Genomic DNA, 9841 nt, shown 5'->3' with positions numbered 1-9841 from the left:
AAGTTGTAACTAATTCAGCCTCCTCTAGCTTTAGTATATGTATGAAAACCCAAAGCAGCTCTATATATATTGATTGTTTTGAAATAAGAAAATTGCATGCATCGGTACAAATGTATAATAAGTGCACAGCAGATTCAATTGAATTTGAGTTCCAGTTTGTTCATTTTTAGAAAATTGAATGGGCACCCCTTCCCATTTTATTTGAGCATTACCTTGCTTTAGAGAAAGAGCACCATCAATCGACCAACCCATGGATGTGCCCACGGAGAAGGACCCGCTCACTATTGAGGAGTTTAGGACGAACTTACCAGAGCATGTTCAGCATTGCCCATCTCATTACATAGTTGCATACGCAAATTAGAGATCATAGTATCAAGAAGGCACGCCAGCAATGAGACATTGTCTAGCTCACCGCCTCGCTACATAATTGCTGACATAAATTAATGAGATCATGGCATCGCCTATCTCTTTCAATTATACATGTGTTTGTAGCACCCACGTTTTGTGAGGCAATAATCTACACTACTTAAAAAGGAGGAACATGTTCCTTATTATGCCTAGCCGCAATACGTCCAATCTTTTCGTCGTCCTCGTCGTACTCCCGTTCCGAACGCGTCTATGGGCCGCGCCAACATGGGTCGCGCTCCACCGCCCACACGCAAGGATCCCCGTCCTCGCCTCTTACGCTGCCTGCTGTTCCCCATCTTTGGGAACATCGCCTGCCTCCGCCGTGACGCGCCGCCGTCAACGCCCCGTAGCGCGTCGTCCTGGAGTGGATCGATGTACGCCGTGGTGTAAACACCAGTCCCCACCACCAACCAATACCAGCGGCAGTACATTTGGATCTGCTGCCGCTACTGCTCCTTCCTGGTCTGGAGTCTGGACACCTCACTCCGCCAGTCCGCCTCCCCCTCCACCTCCTCCAGTGCCCCTAGGGTTCCCCTCTCGGCTGCTCGCGTGCCGCGGGGTTCCGAGGAGGGTTGTGCTGCTCGTTGCTCCGGGGTCACCCGAATCAGGCCTCGCCGGAGCCTATTTCCTCGGGCGGTTTGGGCGTTTCTGGGCTCTAGATCGAGGTCTGCTAGCTCGCTGCACTCAATGCCACAGAGGTTGGGCGTCAATTGCTAGGGTTTTGCTCGCGGATTTGCGGAGAGAGAGAGAGCCGGGGATCGTCTCGAATGCGGCGGCATATCCGCGGTCCGTTGCTTGGTTTGGTTTTCTCAGAGCAGCGCATCCTCGATTTGGTTTCCTGCTAAACTCGTGAAGGCGAGGAGGAGGGGTTTTGGGGGAGAATTTGGTGATTCGGTTGCAATATCTGGGTCTAGCTCAAGTGGGTGGCTGTCACCGGCGTCTGGCGGCGGAGACTCTGAGCCGAGGTCCGCGGGGAGCAGGACCAGGTCTGTGTCTGCTATCCGGGGCTGGAAGGCGTCACAGAGGCATGGGAGGGATTCCGTCGCCACAGCAGCAGTGGAAGAGAAGAAGCCAGCTGCCGTGCCTACATTGCTGCCGTCCCTCAGCGTACCCACAGGGATGCGCCGGCAGGAGCTGCTGCGCTCAGGGTTCTCTCTTGACGTGTCGTGCTCATTGGACGCGTCGACGGACTCGTTCTGCAGCCGAGCGTCCACAGGGCGGATTGGGAGGCCGGTGTTCGGGCCGAGGAAGAAGAAGGCCATCTCTTAGACTGATCATAAGCTTCTCCGGGTTACGCTTCTGGTCTGAAGAGGAGGTGTGCGTGGGTGACAGCAAATACAGGTGCGTATTTTTCCGCATTTTCTTTAACCACTGCCCTGTTGAACATACAAGCCTGCAATTCATCTAGCACAATCGTTTTTGTACTGCGGTAGTGTTTTTGTTGTAGGAAGAGGTAATCTCCATCAGATCTACTCCCTCCATTCCCATGTAATCGACATGAGCTACTCCCGGCCTATGTAGTATGCACGTACACGTGCACGTTGATGAAATCGCCGAGGGACTACAATTCAGATTAGAGGTTCCATTTTTTGTTGAGTATAAAATGCTTCTAGATCCTAGATGATGCCAACCTGGGACCAGGACTTTATCATTAATTTTTGTTCAAAGCATTGCAGGGCTCTCTGATCTTTAGAATTTCAACTGTTATGAAGAGATGTTATTTCTGTGTGTTATATACTTAAGTTGCAATGACTAAGAATATGATCAAGTAGCATTGGCCTTCATCATACATCTAAAGATGCATCGGCCTTCTCTACTGCTGATCATGGTTGGTCTGTACCAGACTGCACCACAGTTGGATTAAAGGTGTCTTTCCCATTACGGAATATATATTGTCATGATCTATACAGAGAAAAGTTTTAGAAGTAGTTTAGGATGAATGGACATTACCTCAATATTTGCTAGGGAATTTCTGTTTCTTCTACAACAAATGGTCATTGTTATTGTGATGGGATTGTAAATTACTGTTTTCCCTCTTAAACTAGCTCATGATTGCATAAAAATGCTTAGGTAAATTATTGGTATTTTCTGGACAAATCAATTCATTTTTTGATTATTTTTTATGTTACTTATTTATGAAAGGTTCTTCACGACTTCCATTGGAGACGTTAGTTACTGGTATCATCACACATCTAAAGGTGCATATGGACCTTCTCCACTGTAGATCATTGTTGGCCTGTACCAGACTGCGCAACAGTTGGATTGAACGTATCGCTGCCATTACGAAATATTATGATGGCACTATGGCAGTTAGTGGTCCATTATCTATAGAGCGTTTTCTCTACAGAACAATGTTTGTTCACATTCCAAGGGGATTTCGTGGATCGGCTCCTTCATGCTCAGTTTCTAGGAGAGCACTAGCAGTGTATATGGAACATCGTTGGCAGGTCAGTTGATATTGACCATTCTAATGGTGGCGACCTGTGTACCTGGGTATACTACAATTCATTTGAGTGTGTCGAGGGCAACAAAACTAAATTTAATTGATATTGTGAAAATTTTCCCTTAAAGGCTTACATACATTTTCCTACTACAGTTCAGATATTCAGCAAACATCCTCCGTCCAATGCTCCCTTTGAGTCTTGGTTCAGGAAGTGGCTCTTAATTTTTGGTGTTGGTGTCTTGCGAGATTCATTAAATGTTCAGGAACAAAATTTATTTTGGCACTTGGTACACACGGTTTTTTGCTCATTAACATCATATACCAAATTGTTTAGTGTTCTGAATTATTGGAGGTACACTCAGTTTGAGATCGGTTTTCTTAGTGCCAACTCCAGTTCATGGTGGCATGTTCTTTCCAGGTAGTGTTTAACTGCATATTGTTATTGTAACACACCATGATTATGTGTCGTTAATTTTTGCGGCTGGTGTCTTGCGAGATTCATGATTATGTGTCTTCTATCCGGTCATCACGGCCAGCAGGACAACAGGGGCATAGCCTACTGGCCTACATCACAACGTTCTCCTCCATGTTTTAAGAGGTAAAACATGTGGCATGCATTAATATGGTTGTAGCATCATACTAATTTGCAAAGCTTCAAACTCGACACTGAGGTGATTTGAGCTTGAACATAATATTTTCCTTATATCTCTTTATGGTTCAAGCCACACAATACACATAATATAGTATATTTTTATCTTCAGAAATACTATATGTATTTGATGTATTTTCTTTTGTTGGTGATATGAACTAAATTTGGTGTAGTTTCTGTGTATTCAAAAATCCACTATGGATTTGTTGTATATTTTAGCCTATCTAGGTGTGTGTTCTATTTTTGATGTGACTATTGGTTATTAGAATTCTGCAACATGGAAAAATTTGATGTTTTTTCTAAGTTTAATATGAAGCAATGGTGGATTTTTTTTATAATTTTATGAGTTGAATATGAAGCAATGGTGGATTGTTCACCATATTTGTATTCCAAGGTTCAAGAAAGCGGAAAGCTTAAGTGCATAAGCGGAGCAATTGGCTCGTGCCTAGAGTTTTGGTCGCTTAAGCGGCTCTAAGTGTGCTTAAGCGTTTCTAAAATTTACTGATTTTAGTTGGAGGCGTGCATCTGGGAGCAGAGTAGATAGAACCACCAGTTCTGAACAAGCATGTGTGTTTGTGCGCGGGGGCAAAAGATCAAATGGAACTATAGAAGACAGGAACCAATGGATATAAAGGCATACATCATCATAATCTGCTACCGTACCAAGGTGTTTGTGTTTCAAAATCCTAGGCTTGTCGTTGAAGCCGTGGAGAGACAAGGGGGCCAGGTATGGCGAAGATAGGATGAAGAAGCTGCATGCCAAGGAAGCGCTGGAGTTCTTCAACCAGGTCATGGTGGATCAGCCCTTGCTCATACTCCTGACCGCGCCCAGCTCTCAAAGCCCAAGGTCTCCGGATGAATTGCCAGCGCCTTATATTGCATTGTCGGAGATAGGAGCGACGATGGTGAGCTCATATGGTCTCTAATCGGTTTTACATGAGGGGGGTGGAGCTCGGGTACCGTTAGGGTTGATATTTTCCTGTCCAAATGCCACACTTCCAGGTTGCAACCCAGCCACCCCAACCCGTAGGAAGAAAAGTAGGCCACTGAATCCTGTTGGGGCCTGTATGAATCTCCTTGACTTGCACAGGGTGCAATTTCTAGCTTGCATTTGTTTACACAATCTTAGATATATCTTCCTTTTTATGTCTTGCTTGGTGAACTTACTGAGCGTGAGTCATTTCCTAAAGCAGTCCATTAGCTAGGAAAGTTGCTATCCATGTCAAGATGTTCCTGGAATCCTGGTCTTATTACTAAAAAATGAAGAACTTGGTATCTAATGATTTTTTGATTTATTCCTATTCTTGTTGCCAAATGGTGAGCAGTTTCACTTAATGTTGTCAAATGACGATGATATCTAAAATTCAAATGTAACAAAGTTTGATGTAAGTGCCATTTCCATCTTTTAGACACCTCATATAGAAAATCAATATAATCAAGTGGTCATGAAACATAGTTCTAGATATACCTGGACCATAATGAACACAAGTATTGCATCAATGTTGGTTTATAGCCCGCAAGACTATTTTTTGGCTGGACTGTAGCTGTCAATGTGAGTGATTTTTTTTTCACTCTAGCAATTTTTCTAACCAGCAACGGAGATAGAATCAGCAATCCTTATTATTTTCTAAAAATCCTTATTAATGTTTTGTTTGACAATAATTTGTGTGAAAAGATGGTGAAGATTTACACCCTCGTGCTTGCCCTCTTCATTACCTAGCACAACTATCCAATAACACTTTGTAGCTACTATTTCAGGTTTACAATAACATTTGTGATTGTTTTTCCAATTCATGTTAGAGCATCTATATAGAGATCTAAGTGATCTTTAGGAGGAAATACAACCAGCTCGCCTTGTAGTTCGTACATCTAAACTTCAGTTGGTTATGGAACAACATTGGCTTAAGACAGTTCGTACCGTAGCCTCCTAATTTCAGCGACAAAATTTGACAAGGATGCTTGATGTGTATGAGCATCATTTTCTACTCTCACCGGAGGAATTTTCTGTACTGATCATCAAGATAGGCAATGTATGACCTAAGACTAACGTTGCACACAGTCTTAGTTTGACACCGTGCGATATACTACGGGTTTGACAGTAACAGTAGTCGTGGTGAACTGGTTTCAAGCTGAAAAAGTTACTTCTATTACATTTCTTGTTATCTTGTTGCTTGTGATGCATGTCAGTTCTGAAATATTAAAACATGTTTCTGTCCCTGTCTTTTGTTTTTGATATGCAGCCTTCTATGCTATACCGTTCCTAGCATGACTGCCTTTTTACCAATTTACCGTAGGGAAAATGACTGGTTTTGTTGTTGTTCACTCTTTGTGAGATGGAGAAGTAAAGCCGATAAAACCTCTGACCAGCTTCCTACCTTGAACTTTACTTGCAACTTGACTATAACACAATAAATAACGTTGCTGGATGGTTAACACACACGGTGGTATTATTGTATTGAAAGTTTCAATGTTTCTCTTAATACTTTACTGTAGCATGTGGTAATGTATGAAAATACTGGAACATGACTACTTGCAAGAAAGGAATTGTATGACACTAAAATTAGTGAGTAGAGTTGCTGCAGTTCCATATTCCACTATTCCAGAGTTAATCATTCCCATCGAAAATAGTTGAGAATTTCTAGCTTGCTTATAGTATTGCTACAGTAAAGTTATAAACAACATTTTCAGCTCTTAACTTCAGACTTCCTTAGTCTGTGCTAAAGAATTTTCACACATGACTTTGCAACACCAATACCAATTACTTGTTTGTTTCGTTGTCGTGCTTAACTCCATAATGTCTGACATTTTGTGGTGTCATCGTTGTGTTACTTTTGTTATTGATTTCCTATCGTACCGTAGCTATAAATCGCTTTATAAATGCAAGACTTGTTTCTGACTAATTAACGTTGCAGTTAATGGAGTTCACGGAGGCACATGCCAAAGAGGCGGGAGCCAGCGAGAAAGATAAAGATCTCAATGGAGCTAGAAGGTGGACTGGCGCTCATGAGCAAGCTGCAGATGTTTTAATTAAAAGATAACCAAAGCAAGAATTTAAATAGGTTAGATGGTCTTTAGAACTCACAAAGGATTCACATGATATAACTTTTTCGTTTCGGAAACTATTACAATTCTTCCTGGTGAGTACTTCAAGTAGAAGATGGAAACATAGGAACATGTGCTAAGAGGCGAAGCAACATAATCCAGTTCAGTGGCATGGCTTTCTCTATTTTCTTAGAAAATCGGGGTGATTCTTCTGTTTGCTGCTACAATCCCCGAGTGAATAATGAGCTTTTCTCATGTCACAAACTTTCAGTGGACACTGCTTGACCGTTCTAATAGTACAGTCTGGTATGTTGGTTATTCTGCTCAACCAAAACAAATATACATAATTGAGAAACACAATCTTGTAGAGTATTTACAATCTTGCAGGTTTGTGTATGTCTTTTATTTTTTGTGCTTATATGTCATGCTAGGTGTGGGTGAATACTGTTTATATCACCTAGATCAGAGAACCGTTAAAATTAGAAGCCTATGAATAATGGGGGGAGCATCACAAGTGGGACATGATGAACACTGCTGGTGGTAAGAGAATCAATGGAATGAGAACAGGCTAATAAATAATGGCAGAGCATTCTAAGTGGAAATGTGATGAGGTGGAACCCATGGAGGGAGGGGCGAATACTCAAGGTACACCTTATAAAATGTCTTGATAATGCTAAAAAATATGAGCATGTTGTAAAATAGTAGTATTATGCCTTAGCTCAGAACTCGATACTGATGATTGAAGTAAGCGTACGGAGGTCCTAATAAGACATGTTTGGGACTCATTACAATATTTGTGTCCCGTGGCAACGCACGGGCATTTGTACTAGTATAAGTAAATGTATAAATTTAGTCAGTTGATCCTACGATCGCACCACAATACAGAGATCTTTTTTTTTCTTGATATTTGTTTGTTTAGGTTGCTCACCACATACAAGCCTCTCCGTAATTTTTTAACAACGTAAGACTTTTAAACAACTTCTGCAGCTCCTAGCATATTATATGTCGTTAGCACACACTGATACGTGGAGAGCTCACGAGCCGCAGAGTGTTGAGACTTGAGAATAGTCCTAATAACCTTGGCAGTTGTTTCAAGCTCTCCCCGGCATAAAAATGCACTGAGTAGTTGAATATAGTGGGATCCCTATATTCAGGTAACTTAGAGCATCTCCAGCCGCGTCTCCCAAAGCGTTCCCCAAAGCGATTTGGGGCGCGCCGGACAGAAAATGCGTTCCAGCCGCGTCCCCCAAAGCCTTTTTTTGTCCGGCGCGCCCCCATTCGGTGTCCGGCGCCCCGAGTCCGTCCCCGTCCCACAGGGGACGCACCGGGCACGCCGGACACAACGAAAAGCGAGGCGGGAAGTGGCGGGGAGTGGCGGGGCCGACGCGTCAGCGGCACAGTTAATTTTAACCTAACCGTCGCCTACCTCGCGACGGAAGTTATTCGCGCGCAGTGACACACGGCGGCATCTTTGCCTTAATGGCGACGGAGGGGCAGGCGAGACGTCTCGTCGGTGCTGTGCCGACGAGACGCGTCGCCGGCGTGCGCACGCCACCGCCCGTTCCCGCGCTTTCTTCCCGCCTCTTCTCGCTTGTTCCCGCGCTTTATTCCCGACGCCGGCGTCTATAAAAGGCCTCCCGGCTCAATGGTAGCCACCACACCCCGCCGGCAACAAACACAGCCCTCGTCGCTCCACCGCCGTCTCCTCCACCACCAGTAGCAATGGTGAACCGCCCCGGCGCTGGCCACTTCCCTCCACCGCCGTCCCCGCCACTTGCAGTCCCGGAAACGCAGGTCGACACCGACCCCTCAGCAGCGGCCCGGGAAGAGCGATGGCGTGCACACCGTCAGCAGCGGCGGGAGGCAATGCGGCGAGCGGCGGATCCGGCGGCGTTCGCGCCCATGGCCCCGCTGCCGGCGAGGCCGCGGTGGCAGCAGCGTGGCGAGAGCGGCGAGGACGCCACCGTTGCGGCGTCCGACGCCTCGACTCTACCGGAGGCGCGACGGTGCCGGCACCGGGCGGAGATGGAGCGGTGGTGGGCCGAGGAGCGCCGGCCGCGGTGAGCGGGAGGCGCCGTACCGTGAACGGCGGGAGGCGATCGAGCGCCCGCGGCGGGAGTCGATCGAGCGCCGGCATCGGCCGGCGGTGGAGGAGCGTCATCGGCGGGAGGCGGCGCCGAGGGCGATCCGGGGGAGGCGGGCGGACCGGTTGGCGGCGGAGGACGCCGTGTTGGCGGCGGCGATGATGGAGGCGCCAGCGGATGTGGAGGAGGAGGCGCCAATGGAGGAGGAGGAGGCCGAGGCGGAGGAGACCGAGGTGGAGGACGACGACGACGACGAGTTCGAGTGGTCCGACGACGACGGGCCGCACCCGGACGAGACGGCCGATCAGCAACACGCGCTCGTCGAGTCCTTCGAGTCGGAGAAGAAGCTCCAGGACGACGCCCGTGCCCGCGAAGAGGCGCGATTCGTCGCGCCGTCGAGCTCTCCCTCCGGGCGGCCCGGCGAGGGAGGGCGGAGGAGGACGCGCGGCGGGAGCGGCACCGTCTGGCCACCGCCGAACGCAAGGAGAGGAGGCGCGTGCAGGAGGAGCTGCGGCGTAGGGGAGGCGACGACGGGGCGGGGCCGTCGAACGCACCGCCGGGCGGTCAGTAGTCTAGGTTTAGATGAAATCTAGCCGTTTTCATTCAAACTTTGTAATATATAATCAAAATTGAATGAAAACCTTTATTTTCGTGCACCAATATTCATTTGGGGCCGGCGTTTGGGGGACGCGGCTGGGGAGCGACATCCCCCAAAGGCGGCACGAACAAAACACGTCCCCCAAACGCTCGATCCGGCGCGCTTTGGGGGACGGTTTGGGGGACGCGGCTGGAGATGCTCTTAGTTCGATTAGCTTGACCATACCGTTCGTAATTTACTCCTTTCTCGACAGACCATGAAAATTCAGTACACACATGCTCAAAAACCAAAAAACTTGGCAAGCTAGAAGAGCTTATGATGTTAAGCCGAAGATCGAGAATTAATGCCCTTAGCAGACACAAGATGCTGGTCAATGAACTCGATAAGTAGGAGCACGGCAATTTGCCAAGCCTGGCTGATTGCCATCTACTTACCACAGTGATGAAATTATCTTGAGTTGAATTTGAAGCACCATATCTTGGAGAGGTACACAGAACGAGCTACCGTGACTAGCTGTAGTTGCTCGGTTAGCTGATTAGCAATATCATATATATGACCACACACATAGGGGATTGCATGCGGCTCATCTTTATTAATACATGCAAACATATATACCA

At 46.7% G+C, this 9841-nt stretch overlaps 1 long non-coding RNA gene across 2 annotated transcripts; it reads left to right on the top strand.

Annotated features, from left to right (window-relative positions):
* Positions 1-743: 743 nt before the first annotated feature.
* LOC124693325 lies at positions 744-6806 on the top strand. 2 transcript variants are annotated; one of them, XR_006999981.1, is made up of 3 exons: positions 744-2274; positions 2551-3449; positions 6413-6806. It is a non-coding gene; the product is annotated as an uncharacterized LOC124693325 (long non-coding RNA). The 2 variants fall into 2 exon arrangements; XR_006999980.1 differs by having other exon boundaries at positions 744-3449.
* Positions 6807-9841: the final 3035 nt, after the last annotated feature.

This window comes from Lolium rigidum, chromosome 2 (assembly GCF_022539505.1).
Source record: "Lolium rigidum isolate FL_2022 chromosome 2, APGP_CSIRO_Lrig_0.1, whole genome shotgun sequence".
Lineage (NCBI taxonomy): Eukaryota > Viridiplantae > Streptophyta > Magnoliopsida > Poales > Poaceae > Lolium > Lolium rigidum.
This window is presented reverse-complemented; position numbering and strand designations above follow the sequence as displayed.